The 15,384-nt window shown below is 39.4% G+C and overlaps 1 non-coding gene across 1 annotated transcript; it reads right to left on the bottom strand.

The window, feature by feature from the left end:
* Positions 1 to 3,923: 3,923 nt before the first annotated feature.
* On the bottom strand, positions 3,924 to 4,030 carry LOC131223509 (small nucleolar RNA R71). Its single transcript, XR_009160510.1, has one exon. It is a non-coding gene; the product is annotated as a small nucleolar RNA R71 (small nucleolar RNA).
* Between the last annotated feature and the right edge of the window lie 11,354 nt (positions 4,031 to 15,384).

Genomic DNA, 15,384 nt, shown 5'->3' with positions numbered 1-15,384 from the left:
TTGTGCGCCGATTACGAGTCCCGATTTGTCGCACCGAGTTGATGGATCAATCGAATTGAGTTATTTAAGCAATAATTCATTGTTTAAATATTTAATTAGACTAAATCCATGTCATTAACGATCGTCTTATACTTTAATTTAGGTTTGGAGCATTTGTCATAAATTTTCGACGCTAAGGTCGCATCCAAGTTCAGGATTTTGACTCAAAGGTGAAGATCTACCCCTAAGCTTCTACTTAGCATTTTATAATAATCAAATGAATTTATTTACTATTTGATTGATAACATGCTCAATGAAATGCTTGAATAACATGAAACTCTTAATATTATAAAAATTCTTAGATGTTGAATGCTTAGAAATACTAGGATTATTAAATTGTATTAAGGTGGTGGACCGAGCTTTGCAAATTATCTAAATATGCAGATAACCCACTTTAAAGAGGTTATCCTAGGCTTATACGGCCGACCGGGTTAAACACGGATGATCGACAGTAGTTGGAGCTACACGGGATGCTTTGCACCCAATGTCGATTTGCCCAAGGTCCTCCGTAGTCGTTCGCATCAGTCTAATGCAAGTTCGATCATTTTTGTGCTTGGTGATTGTATAACATTTAATAGAATCTGGGACATCATTGTTACCATTGTTTTAGTCTACTTATAACTGTTACTGTTACGATCCTAAGATTCATGAGCCGAGTATGGTGGTATGAGACACCATGTCCAAGCTGTCGGCCTATGCTAAGGTGACGAGTCTCCCCGTAGTGACCAGTGAGCAACTAAGACTCGGGAGTTGGGCATGGTGGTATGGGACACTATGTCCGTGCTGTCGGCCTATGCCAGGGTGACGAGCCTCCCCGTGGTGACCATTGAGCACTAATGGAGGTGATAAGTCCTTGTTCAAATGACCCCTATCAAATTACCCAGTCGATAGTTCCGTGCGAGAGTACCGTTCGAACAATTGGGCGTGAATGGAATTGGGTGACGAGACCTTTCCTTTGTATTGATTGGTTTAATGTGATAAGCCCACACCTCTATAACACTCCAGCCATTATTCATCCGGGCTGTGGTCCGAGTGTAGTTAGGGTGAGCCGTTTGTTCACTCCCCAAGTATAGGGTTGTGATGTAGTAATAAACTCGGTAAGACCGAGGTCAAATCCCAAGGGACTGATACCTGTACGTTATCTGAAACTAAGTAGAACTAGAACTAGACTAAGATAAAATCTAAATCGAATGTAATTTGATTAATAATTATAAAATAATTATCTAAAATTTTAAAGAATTCAGGGAAAGGAAACTAGGGATTCAGAGGATCCACTTGTAGAGATCAGGGAGATCTTATGCCTGCATCAAAAACTCAACTGGACTTAGAGTCCATTTTCATCCAGTTGAAGGGTATAACCATGAAGATTAAACTGATCTTCCTTTGATCTAATTTTCAAGGGATGAAAGGTATATGAATTAGAATGGATTCCATCATCCGACCATGCCCAAGAGACAATGGTGAACAATAGGGCTTCTTGACTTCATAAACATAAAAGGGAAAAGGAACATGCTTAAAGCTATCACAACCCTATTGTAATTTTAGTCACAACAGACCATTAAAAACTAAAAACATTTCTTTAATTAAAACAAAAAATCAACATCGGTTCAGTCTAAACAAAAGGCACAAGCAACAAGTTCTCCCATCACGCTACAAGCTAAACCTCTTAGCCGTGATGGGAGAACTTGTTGCTTGTGCCTTTTGTTTAGACTGAACTGATGTTGATTTTTAGTTTTAATTAAGGGAATATTTTTAGTTTTTAATGGTCTGTTGTGACTAAAATTACAATAGGGTTGTGATAGCTTTAAGCATGTTCCTTTTTCCTTTTATGTTTATGAAGTCAGGAAACCCTATTGTTCACCATCGTCTCCTGAGCATGGTCGGATGACGGTACCCTTCCTAACCTTCATATCATGTTGATTGGTTTTTAATTAGTTTAATTCTGTTGTTTACTTTGTCTCCTGGGCATGGTTTGGTGATGGAATCCATTCTAATTCATATACCTTTCATCTCTTGAAAACCATATCAAAAGAAGTTCAGTTGATTTTCATGGTTACACCCTTCAACTGGATAAAGATGAGACTCTAAGTCTAATTGAGTTCTTGAAACAGGCATAAGATCTCCCTGATCTCTACAAGTGAATCCTCTGAATCCCTAGTTTCCTACCTCTAAATTTCTTAAGTTTTATATTAATATTTCACCATTATTCCTCAAATTATAATCAATTTAGATTTCATCTTAATCTAATTCTAATTCTACCTAGTTTTAGATAAAGTATAGGTTTTAGTCCCTTGGGATTCGACCTCGGTCTCACTGAGTTTATTACTACATCACAACCCTATACTTGGGGAGTGAACAAGTTTTTGACGCCGTTGCTGGGGATTGACGGTTACATTTTTCTAAGATTAAATAGTTTTAGGATTAGTTTAAGATTAGGATTTTCTAATTTTAGGTTAGAATTTTTTTCTGTTTTTAGAAACTAATTTGTTTTCCTGTTTTGTAGGATCCTGACATAAACTTCTAAATTGGTAATCCCTTTCTAATTCCTCTACTTTTTCTATTTTTAGAAAATAGTTTATTTTTAGAAACTTTCCTCTTTTGTTTTTAGAAACTAGGTTAGTTATTTCCCTTTTTAGAAATTCTTTCTAATTTTAGAAACTAACTCATATTTCCTTTATTTTATTTTTAGAAACTTTCCTTTTTCAAGAATTAGTTTATTTTTTAGAAACTTTTTAATTTTAGGTTTGGATTTTCTATTTTAGAAACTTTCTAATTCTGGGTCTTCTTTTTAAAAACTAACTTAGTTTCTAGGTTTAGGGAACTTTCCTTTTTAGAAACTAATTTTCTATTTTTATTTTTAGTAACTTTCTAATTCTAACTCTTTCAGAATCTAACTTTGTTTCCTAATTTATTTTTAGAAATTTTCTACTTGTAGACTTTTTGTTTAGAAACTAACTTTCCTATTTTTTAGACTTTTAAGATAGAAATTTCTAATTCGGTAAGCTCTTTCTCTACTTTTTATTTTTTAGATCTTTTTTAGTAACTTACTTTCTAGTTTAGGACTTTCCTAATTTATTTTAAAAATTTTCACTTTTTTTTTAGAAATTTCTTCTTCTAGAAACTAGTTTACTTTTATTTTCCTTTTTAAGGATTTTCTAATTTTAGTCTTTCTCTTTAAAAACTGACTTGTTTTGTTTTCTTTTGCAGGTTTTTAACTTAGAAAGTCCAATTTGTTAACTTCTTTCCAACCCTCTCTTTCTTTCTAGATTTTCTTTTCCTTTCTTAAGATTAGGTTTCGAATTTGATTGAGGGCAGCGAGTGTTTCATGCCTAAGTGGGCCCGTGACAACACTCGACGTCTCTTGACTGAAGGAGGATTGGTTGAGGAGTTAACTATCCATCGCAGGACTAAACACCACTCGAAATCCCTTGAGTTAATTGAAGTGATGGCTGAAAACCAACCTCTTCTACCCCAACCTAGGGTGGAGGACATTCAGGATGAGAATGAGGTGCATCAAGCACCCCCGCCTCGTACTTTACGAGATTATTTACAACCAGCGGGGGTGAGTACGCCCTCATGCATGATTTTTCCTGAAAATACAGGACATATGGACATCAAGCCAGGGGTTATCCAACTCCTTCCTAAGTTCCATGGGCTTAAATCTAAAGAACCATATCCACATTTGAAAGAGTTTGATGAGATCATAGCCACTTTATATATTTCAAAATGTGTCTGAGGACACAGTCAGGCTGAAACTCTTTTCTTTTTCCTTGAAGGAGAAGGCTAAGACGTGGTTACATTCACTGCGTCCTAGATTTATTGGCACATGGAATGATATGCAGAGAGAATTTATAAAGAAATTTTTTCCACATCATAAAACGATTACCCTTAGAAAAGCAATCATGAACTTCACCCAAAATGAGGATAATACATTTTACCAATGTTGGGAAAGGTTCAAGGATTTGGTTAGTTCATGCCCACAACACGGCTTTGAAACGTGGCGCATTACAAATTTTTTCTATGGTGGACTGACATCTTCCATGCGCCAAATGGTCGAGACAATGTGTAATAAAGAATTCATTAATAAAAATATCGACGAGGTATGGGATTACCTCGATAGTTTTGCTGAAAAAACACAATCATGGGACTATTACCCAAAATCGAACACCATGTTTAGGCCGACTCAATCTAAGGAGAAGGTGGATTGTATCTCTTAAAAGAAGAGGATGATCCCAAGTATAAAGTGACTACGCTCATAAGAAAATTTGAGGCCATGGAAGGAAAGAAGGATAAGGTTAATGAAAGTGTTTGCGGTATCTGTGATTGCAACATTCATACAACTGAAAATTGTCCTACGATACCCGCCTTTCGAGAAGTGTTGAATGAAGAATCCAATGCCGCAAATACTTATCAAAGACCTTTCAATAGACCGACCTCTAATACGTACAATCCTGGTTGGAAAAATCATCCAAACTTTAGTTAGAGAAATGGACAAACTGCTACCCCTCAAAGTTTCCAATCAAAATCCAAATCAGGGGAAACCTCAAGAAGAACCGGTTCAAAATTCCATGCAAGAGCTGACCCAGGCAATGTGAGATTTTATGCAAAAGATAGATTCACGTATGATGGTTATAGAAAAGGGGATGCTTCCTGCAAACTGCTCCCCAATCTTAAACCGCAATACGAGATAAGTAATCCCAGCTCTTCAAATCAAATAGAGCACGTTAAATCCATCACCACTCTTAGGAGTGGGAAGATCATTGATAAAACCCTTCTGGTTAGGCCTGAAAAGCCTCAAGAACCAGAAGAGGACAACAATGATGGATCTAGTGAGGCCCCACAAAAATTAGAACCGGAACTTATAGAAAAGTCAGTTGCTCCATTTTCCCAACGGTTGGTCGCACCAAAACCTCTCTCTAACTCTCAGGATATCCTAGAGGTGTTGAAACAAGTGAAAGTCAACATTCCTCTACTTGATGTTGTAAAACAGATACCTTCATATGCTAAATTCCTGAAAGACTTATGCACGACCAAACGACGGCAGAGTATTCAAAAGAAGATCTTCTTGACCGAGAAAGTGAGTGTCATCCTAAAGCAAGACGTGCCACAGAAATTCAAAGATCCCGGTAGCCCAACCATATTATGTGTAATCGGGGACCATCGAATTGATCATGCACTTCTTGACTTAGGAGCGAGCGTCAATCTGATTTCCTACTAGGTATACAAACTGTTAGGTTTGGGCGAATTAAAACCCACCCTAACCACACTACAACTTGCTGATCGCTCTGTTCGTGTACCAAGAGGGATAATTGAGGATGTGTTGGTCCAAGTTGATAGATTTTACTACCCTGTAGATTTTATTATCATGGACACTGAACTCATCAATAACATGAGCACTCAGATTCCCGTTATTCTTGGTCGCCCATTCCTTGCCACTTTAAACGCAATTATCAATTGCAGGAATGGTGTCATGACTATGTCCTTTGGGAATATGACATTGGAGTCAAATATCTTTTTCAATAACGGCAGAAACTTAGAGGATGATGGCGATTTTCACGACATTAACATGATTGACTCTTTCGTGGAAGATGCGACACCTCTGACCTTATCCTTTGACCCTCTAGAGACATGCCTGGCCCACTCTCATGATTTTGATGATGACATGATTAGGGAGACGTGTGCCTTGCTTGATACTGCACCGGTACTTGAAGTTAATCGGTGGAGGCCACAATTTGAAGAGTTGCCCCAAACTAATGTAGTGCCTCTCCCGTCTAACCTCAAGCTACCGAAGCTTGACCTAAAACTATTGCCCTCTGATTTGAAATATGTTTATTTAGGTCAAGATGAGACATACCTGGTGGTGATCTTTGCCTACTTGGAGAAAGAACAGGAGAGTATGCTCATATCTACTCTCATTGAGCATAAGGGAGCCCTTGGATGGACGATAGCGGACCTCAAGGGAATCAACCCCTTGATTTATACTCACCGCATATATCTTGAGGATAATACGAAGACCGCTCGGCAATCACAACGTAGACTAAATCCAAATATGAGGGAAGTGGTTAAGGCCGAGGTTCTTAAACTATTGGATATGGGTATCATATACTCCATATCCGATAGTCAGTGGGTGAGTCCAACTTAGGTAGTTCCTAAGAAGTCTGGGATCACCATCGTAGCCAATGCTAATAATGAACTCGTGCCAACTAGAGTTACTACTGGTTGGAGAATGTGCATTGACTACAGGAAGCTGAATACCGTCACAAGGAAGGACCACTTTCCTTTGCCCTTCATTGATCAAATTTTGGAAAGGCTATCTGGTCATTCCTATTACTGTTTTCTTGTCGGGTATTCAAGCTACAATTAGATTGAAATCGCCCCTTAGGATCAGGAAAAGACCACATTTACATGTCCCTATGGCACCTTTGCCTATAGAAGGATGCCAGTCGGATTATGTAATGTCCCTGCCACCCTTTAGCGATGTATGATGAGTATTTTTTCTGAAATGGTGGGGAAATATCTAGAGGTCTTCATAGACAATTTTTCTGTTTTCGGTTCATCTTTCAGCAAGTGTTTAGAAAGTCTTAAATGTGTACTGAAAAGATGTGAAGAGAAGAACTTGGTACTTAATTGGGAGAAGTGTCATTTCATGGTTCATAAGGGAATTGTCCTTGGACATATTATCTCGTCCAAAGGAATCGAGGTGGATAAGGCAAAAATTGATCTTATCTCTAACCTACCTCCACCCAAGAACATACGGGACGTGCGATCCTTCTTAGGACATGCTGGGTTTTATAGAAGATTCATAAAGGACTTTAGTCTCATCTCTCGTCCTTTATGTAATCTACTTCAAAAGGATGCACTATACGAGTGGACTGAGCCATGTCAGGAAGCTTTCACTAAGCTTAAGGGCATCTTGACTAGTGCACCCATCATACAACCACCCGACTGGAGCCTTCCTTTTGAGCTTATGTGCGACGCTTCTGATTATGCTCTTGGAGTGGTTCTAAGTCAGAGAAAAGATAAGAGGCCTTACGTCATTCATTATGCGAGTAGGACTCTAAATCCTGTCCAAGTGAACTACTCGACTACGGAAAAAAGAACTCTTAGCCGTAGTGTTCGCCTTGGACAAATTTAGGTCTTACCTGATCGGATTCATGATCATTATCTACACAGATCATGCGGCACTCAAGTATCTTCTTTCTAAGAATGATTCTAAGCCCCGCCTGATAAGATGGATCCTTCTACTCCAAGAATTTGATTTGAAAATTAAAAATAAAAAGGGAGTAGAGAACGTATTAGCCGATCACCTTTCTCACCTTAATACCTCTGATTCCCTTAAGGCGACCCATATCAATGATATGTTCCTGATGAACAACTGTTCAGAGTCTCTCATTCACCTTGGTTCGTTAATATTGCTAATTATCTTGCCACAGGTTCCATACCAACACATTGGACTGCGCAAGATAAGAAGAAATTCTTTACTAAGGTACGCAACTTTTTCTGGGACGATCCATATTTGTATAAATATTGCCCAGACTAAATCTTAAGGAGATGTATGCTAAACGTTGAGCATCAGAGTGTCATCTCTTTCTGTCATTCACAGGCCTGTGGTGGTCACTTTTCTGCCAAAAAGACCACAGCCAAGATTTTGCAGTGTGGCTTTTACTAGCCCACTATGTTCAGGGACACTCATGAGTTTTGTAAAGCTTGTGAGCATTGTCAGAAATTGGGAGCGTTGTCCCGTCGAAATATGATACCCTTGAATCCCATTCTTATCATCGAGGCATTTGATTGCTGGGGCATTGATTTCATGGGAGCATTCCCCCAGTCTTTTAGAAATCTATATATTTTGCTCACTGTAGACTATGTCACTAAATGGGTTGAAGTGATTCCGTGTCGGAATAATGACCATCGCACGGTCATTAAATTCCTAAAAGAGAACATCCTTTCCCGATTCGGAACGCCTCGAGCTATTATTAGTTATGGGGGCTCACACTTTTGTAATAGGTCATTCGAGAGTTTAATGAAGAAATACGATATCTCTCATAAGGTAAGCACCCCATATCACCCACAGATAAGTGGGCAAGTTGAGATTTCCAATAGGGAGATCAAACTCATTTTGAAGAAAACAGTTAACCCTGACCGTAAGGATTGGTCAATCCGATTGACTGATGCCTTATGGGCTTACCGTACTGGAATGTCTCCCTTTAGACTTATCTATGGGAAGGCTTGCCACTTGCCTGTGGAGTTGGAACATAGAGCCTACTGAGCAATCAAAAAATTGAATTTCAATCTGGACAACGCTGTCTCGCTACGCAAACTTCAGTTGAATGAACTCGAAGAAATTCGGAACGATGCATACGAGAACTCGAGAATTTATAAGGACAGAATGAAGGCATTTCATGACCAACGTATTCTACGAAAATCATTCACACCTGGTCAAAAAGTCCTTTTGTATAATTCTCGATTACATCTCTTTCCAGGTAAGCTTCGATCTCGTTGGACTGGCCCTTACATTGTGGTCACTGCGTATCCTCATGGGGCCGTTGAGATAAGAGATCCTGACAATGGTAAGGAGTTTAAAGTAAATGGACATCGCTTAAAGCCATTTGTCGAGAAATTTGATTCAGAGGACATGTCCATACCTCTGACTGATCCTGTTTACCATGATTGATCTCCTAGTCTAATGGAGGTTTAGGTAGGTTTCCTATTTTCATAGGACTAGGGTAGTTTGCTTTCTGTTGTTCTAGGTTAATTTGCTTTCTACATTGTTTTAGGATAGTTTTCTTTTGTTGGTTTCTCTCTTGTGCTGACTTGCTTTCATGCTGAGATCTTTGTATAAAAGCTTCTTGAATCCCTCGTCCAGGTACGATCTTCCCATCACTTCTCATTTACTTTCATTGTCTCATGTACATTGCAAGCATATCTTTTATATTGAGGACAATGTAGATTTTTAGTTAGGATGGGAGATTAGGCTACCTAATTAGTGTTTTCTTGGTCTTGAGCAGAAATTGTGAAAATTTTTAAATTTTTCTGGAATTTCGTATGAATTCGAAGTGATTTTGACGACCATCTTGGATTTAGACTTACAAGATACATGATGTTGGTGATTTATGTCTCTTGGATTTAGTTGTTTGATTGATTTCACAGTTGAGAGCGACTTATCAATCCATGACTAGAAGTTTTAAATATTGATTGAATCATAATTTTACATGTCATATCTCGCTTACACATTAAGGTTTCAGTTTGATATTGAAGGGTTAACTTGGTATTCACTAAGCATGTAAGGAGCTAGCCTGAAAAATTTACTTGTCATGATCAATTGAAGAAAAAGAAAATACCTAGCTAAAAATAAAAATAAAAAATAGATACCTTTGGAAAGGGTTGGGCGAATAATCTTCACCAAAGGTTTGCTCTCTATAGGTGTAGACTTAATTCCCCATGGATGATATGTGAAAAGGGTTGGGTGTATAGTCTTAATCATAGGTTTGCTCCCTATAGGTGAGGATTTGATTCTCCTTATTGGCATTACCTTTAATGGAAAAATAAAAAGCTGGTAGAATGAAAAGATGATCTGTGAGGCAAGTTTTGGTTTAGGTCTTAGTTATCATGAATTCTCTTCTTGGTTACCAATGATATCCTAAAATAGAGGAGTGAATTTTAATGATGATAAGCCGGGATTAGACTATATACTCATGGATCCTAATGTTTAGAATTTTTTCTAATTGATGGATTAATACTTTGATCTTGATTATGAAGTCTACCGAGTGCTTGAGTATAGGGAATGTAATGCCCAACATCATGAATCTTAGAATTTTAGTATCTTGATTGTTTTTAAAAATCGCTCGAGTTTTTAGCTATTGTCCTGTAGTTCTCAACTTATTTTTCGCATAATTTGCTCGGGACTAGTAAGATGCTGGTTGGGGGTTGTGTTGAGGGCCAAATATTGCATATTAGACCCCAATTATTATCAGATTTTACGAGCATGATACTGTTTAACACCCTGCTTTAATCATGTTTGTGATGCAAGGTGTAGTTAGGAGTTTGGACTACAAAAGGGTGCTAAAAGCATGGATTTAATGCTCAGAATTCACCAAGGCAAGGGATGAGTCCAGGGGACTGAGATCGATGAGTTTACTAGCCAGAGAACTGGGAAAACCAAGCCGTTCATGTTAAACGGGCCTAAAAGTCAGCCAGAATGCAAGATCACAGGGTTCCCACCATCTGTTTGCCTCGAGACTTCATATATGGCCTGAGGACCATAAATTAACCATACATGGGAAATTTGAGCCATTAGATTCCTGTGAAAATCGCCCAACGGATAGATCAACCCCTTAAATCCTAACGTGGGGCCCACCTGATGTATGGACATGCTTCAAGTTTGGTTTCAATGCTTAAAATGAGATGGATAAGCATATGGTCGGTGTGGATTTTATAAAAACATCAAGGTAGGACCCACCTTATGTGATTGGCGTGCACACAGTGGACGTCCACTCGCATTGCACCAAACCAATAACGCAATCAAACTGCGTTTGACCGATCCTATTCAAAAACGGCAACTGCCGTGTTTTGCTTCTACGAACAGAGGGTTGCGGGTGATTCTTGTGGCCCACCACCTTGACGCAAAGATCCGATCCATACCGTCCATCAGAATTCTACAACCCATATCACCAAGACCTAGGTGACATAATTTTAAAAGACAAGCGAGGATTGGTTCCCAACCGTTCAAAAGCAGATTAGATGGCCATAAGATCCAGCATTTGGGCCATATCAAAAGCACTCCAAAACCATCTATCTCCATTAGAAATTTCGTCACGAAGGTAATGGACGAAGTAGATTTCCTAACAGACGCTGATTATGGGCCTCACCAAGCACCAGCGCACGCCCTGTTACGCACGTCCGAGACTGTCGGGAAATCCGGGCAGTTGTGGTCCACAGTCTTCGATCAGACGGATAATTCAAACCGTCCATCGTGTACCTTGTCCAAAAAAACCCCAAGGGACGTTGATTTTTCGGAAAGAAGTGAGGGAAGTGGGTCGTGTTCTGCTCCTCTTCTTGGCTGCATAAGGAGAGCTGTGTAGAACTTCAACCGACTCCGCTGCGAACGCTACTTACTGCGTATCTTGCACGCACATTCTCCAGTCTATACCTCTCTTTTCGCTGCTGTGCGTAAACAACCACATCACTACCTCAGGTTGTCTATAAAAAGGGAGAGAGAAAGAGAGAGAAAAAAAAAAGAAGGGTGGGATCGACAGCTGAGAAGAGAAGTTGGACATCAGGGGAAGACGGAGTATTCTCTATGTTTAATTACTGTTTGTTTTTAGTTATTACTTTTATGAGATCTAGTCCCATTATGTTGGGCTAAACCACTTAGTTAGGGCTAAGAAGTGAAGCTTGTAGCGTGATGGGAGAACTTGTTGCTTGTGCCTTTTGTTTAGACTGAACCGATGTTGATTTTTGGTTTTAATTAAGAGAATATTTTTAGTTTTTAATGATCTGTTGTGACTAAAATTATAATAGGGTTGCGATAGCTTTAAGCATGTTCCTTTTCCCTTTTATGTTTATGAAGTCAGGAAGCCCTATTGTTCATTATCATCTCCTGGGCATGGTCGGATGACGGTACCCTTCCTAACCTTCATATCGTGTTGATTGGTTTTTAATTAGTTTAATTCTGTTATTTACTTTGTCTCCTGGGCATGGTTTGGTGATGGAATCGATTCTAATTCATATACCTTTTATCTCTTGAAAACCATATCAAAGGAAGTTCAGTTGATTTTCATGGTTACACCCTTCAACTGGATGAAGATGAGACTCTAAGTCTAGTTGAGTTCTTGAAACAGGCATAAGATCTCCCTGATCTCTACAAGTGGATCCTCTGAATCCCTAGTTTCCTACCTCTAAATTTCTTAAAAGTAATAAATAAAAACAAACAGCAATTAAACATAGAGAATACTCCGTCTTCCCCTGATGTCCAACTTCTCTTCTCAGCTATCGATCCCACCCTTCTTTTCTTTTCTTTTTTCCTCTCTCTTTCTCTCTCCCTTTTTATAGACATCCTGAGGCGGTGATGTGGTTGTTTACGCACAGCACCGGAAAGAGAGGCATTGACTGGAGAATGTGCGTGCAAGATACGCAGCAAGTAGCGTCCGCAGCGGAGTCGGTTGAAGTTCTACGCAGCTCTCCTTATGCAGCCAAGAAGATAAGCAGAACACAGCCCACTTCCCTCACTTCTTTCCGAAAAATCAACATCCCTTGGGGTTTTTTTGGACGAGGTACACGATGGACGGTTTGGATTATCCGTCTGATCGAAGACAGTGGGCCACAACTGCCCGAATTTCCCGACGATCTCAGACGTGCGTAACAGGGCGTGCGCTGGTGCTTGGTGGGGCCCATAATCAGCGTCTGTTAGGAAATCTACTCCGTCCATTACCTTCGTGACGAAATTTCTGATGGAGATAGATGGTTTTGGAGTGCTTTTGATATGGCCCAAATGCTGGATCTTACGGCCGTCTAATCTGCTTTTGAACGGTTGGGAACCAATCCTCGCTTGTCTTTTGAAATTATGTCACCTAGGTCTTGGTGATATGGGCCGTAGAATTCTGATGGACAGTACGGATCAGATCTTTGTGTCAAGGTGGTGGGCCACAAGAATCACCAGCAACCCTCTGTTCGCAGAAGCAAAACATGGCAGTTGCCGATTTTGAATAGGATCGGTCAAACGCAGTTTAACTGCGTTATTGGTTTGGTGCAATTCGAGTGGACGTCCACTATGTGCACGCCAATCACATAAGGTGGGTCCTACCTTGATGTTTTTATAAAATCCACACCGACCATATGCTTATCCATCTCATTTTAAGCGTTCAAACCAAACTCGAAGCATGTCCATACATCAGGTGGGCCCCACGTCAGGATTTAAGGGGCTGATCTGTCCGTTGGGCCATTTCCACAGGGATCCAATGGCTCAAATTTCCCATGTATGGTTAATTTATGGTCCTCAGGCCATATATGAAGTCTCGAGGCAAACAGATGGTGGAAACCCTGTGATCTTGCATTCTGACTGACTTTCAGGCCCGTTTAACATGAACGGCTTGGTTTTCCCAGATCTCTGGCGTGTAAACTCATCGATCTCAGTCCCCTGGACTCATACCTTGCCTTGGTGAATTCTGAGCATTAAATTCATGCTTTTAGCACCCTTTTGTAGTCCAAACTCCTAACTACACCTTGCATCACAAACATGATTAAAGCAGGGTGTTAAACAGTATCATGCTCTTAAAATCTGATAATAACTGGGGTCTAATATGCAATATTTGACCCTCAACACCGTTTGACCCGAACTCCCTTCGAAAATAGCACTCCAGTCAGTCGAGGCAGCGTGCTATGAGTTATTAAGACCTCGAAACTAAGTGATCATACTCGGTTCGGGTGACGATCCATACCGGGTTGATCTTCATACATTTAGGTATCGTATCGTATATTTGGAATTGTTGATTTATGAGATAAACGGGTGACACCTAAATTTAGATCAAGGAACACTAGTGAGGAGTTGTTACGTGCGGCAACGAGCCACGTGATCTGGACAAGGACTCGTGATATAACGTCGATATCCCAGCTTCACCAATATGCTGGATGAATTGAACTTAATAATTACTCAGTTAACATGATCATTTATCACATCACATTAATCTAGAATGTGGCGAAACAGGCGTTGAAGTCACATGTTGAGGAAGTATTGTCATTTGCGAACCAGATGGACGAAGTCGCATGTTGAGGGAGTGTCGAATGGTGAGAGCATACATCATGTCATATTTTCATATGCACATTTAACAAGAGTATTTAGGAAATGTTTGATTTCTTTTTATCATTACCTGTGTTGACTGGGTTGATAACACATGTAACTGCTTAGTATCTGTGCGTTAAATATAACATACTTAAGTATATTACATGTATGAATATGTATTTGTTGTGAACTCGTTAATCCCTAAAATGTCTCAAGTAACAATCTTAGGGATATTTCTTCACTATGTTGGCATTTGACGCTTTCTATTTGACATATGCAAATAACTCAACAATAGGACCATTCGGTGGAGCGCTCGAGGCGCCCAGTAGATCTCTACCTTCTGCTTGCTTGGTAGCTGTTCTCTTATTCTTATTACAATTATGATGATTTGTATAATTCTCATTTGGGCGAACACCATATTTTAATTTTATCTTTATTGTCGGTTGCATATTTGTTTATTTTTGTTATCTCTACCTTGCTTTAGATCCGCAAATTTAAAATGCGCTACTCTGATTGCTTGTATGCGGAACTGATGTGAATCTAAACGAGGCCACACGTGCATTTTCATTTCGTTAACACCAGGAAACTCGGGATTAGAGTCTATGTACTCGGATGCCGATATTTTCAGCTTTTACATGATGTGTTGTTTATCCACATCGTCCATTGGTTTCTCCAGCCCATTTTAAGGATGCAGAACCAAAAAAAAAAAAAGTAGATCCAAGTATCAGGTGGACCACACCACAGGAAACAGGTTTAAGTGCCTTACCATTAAAAATTCCAAATGCCCCATCATAAGGTTTTCTTGATGTTTATTTTCCATCCAATCTGTTGATGGTGTCAATATTACCTGGAGGAAGGGAAATCCAAAGATCTGATTGGTCTAAATATTTGGTAGCCCACAAAAACTTTTTAATGGTCAGTTATTACTGTTTCCAATATTGTGGTCCACCTGAGATTTGGATCTTCATAAAATATGGTAACATGTCCTAAAATGAGATGAAAAACAAATGGACGGTGTGGATATAGAAAAAATATATCAAGGTAGGCCCCACATGGTAAGGGCAACACCATTAAAGTGTTATCCATTGAACAGTAAATCCGCTCCCATAAAGAGGCAAACCCGATCATTTTCCATCCAAAAAATATCCAAATATAAAGAAATGAAAACCCAATTCAGAAAATGAAAAACCAACAAAAACCCACCAAGAAAAAAGAAGAAAATGAAGCGAACCAGATGGAGATTTACCTCGAATATGAATTTGTCGAGGAAGAAGCGTACGGAAGGGAAGAAGACTAAGAAGATGAGGATAAAGACGAAATCTTCGTAGAGAGGGTTATTTTTCTTGGGAAATGGTTTAACCCCCATCACTTCATTTTTTTCAACGGTCAAAGATGTAAACATCCTACGACTATATTTAAACTTCATACGACCTGACCGGATCAGATCGGTTCGGATTGGCCACTAATCCAAACTCGATCCGAAAAATTGTCGGATCTAAATGGCCCTACTCGATCCGCATTGATCCAAGCGGTCAGTTCGGTTCGGAATAGGTCGGATCAGGTTTGAT

The sequence above is a fragment of the Magnolia sinica genome, chromosome 1 (genome assembly GCF_029962835.1).
Source record: "Magnolia sinica isolate HGM2019 chromosome 1, MsV1, whole genome shotgun sequence".
Taxonomy (NCBI): domain Eukaryota; kingdom Viridiplantae; phylum Streptophyta; class Magnoliopsida; order Magnoliales; family Magnoliaceae; genus Magnolia; species Magnolia sinica.
The sequence above is the reverse complement of the archived record's forward strand: the minus strand, read 5'-3'. Positions and strand labels throughout refer to the sequence as shown.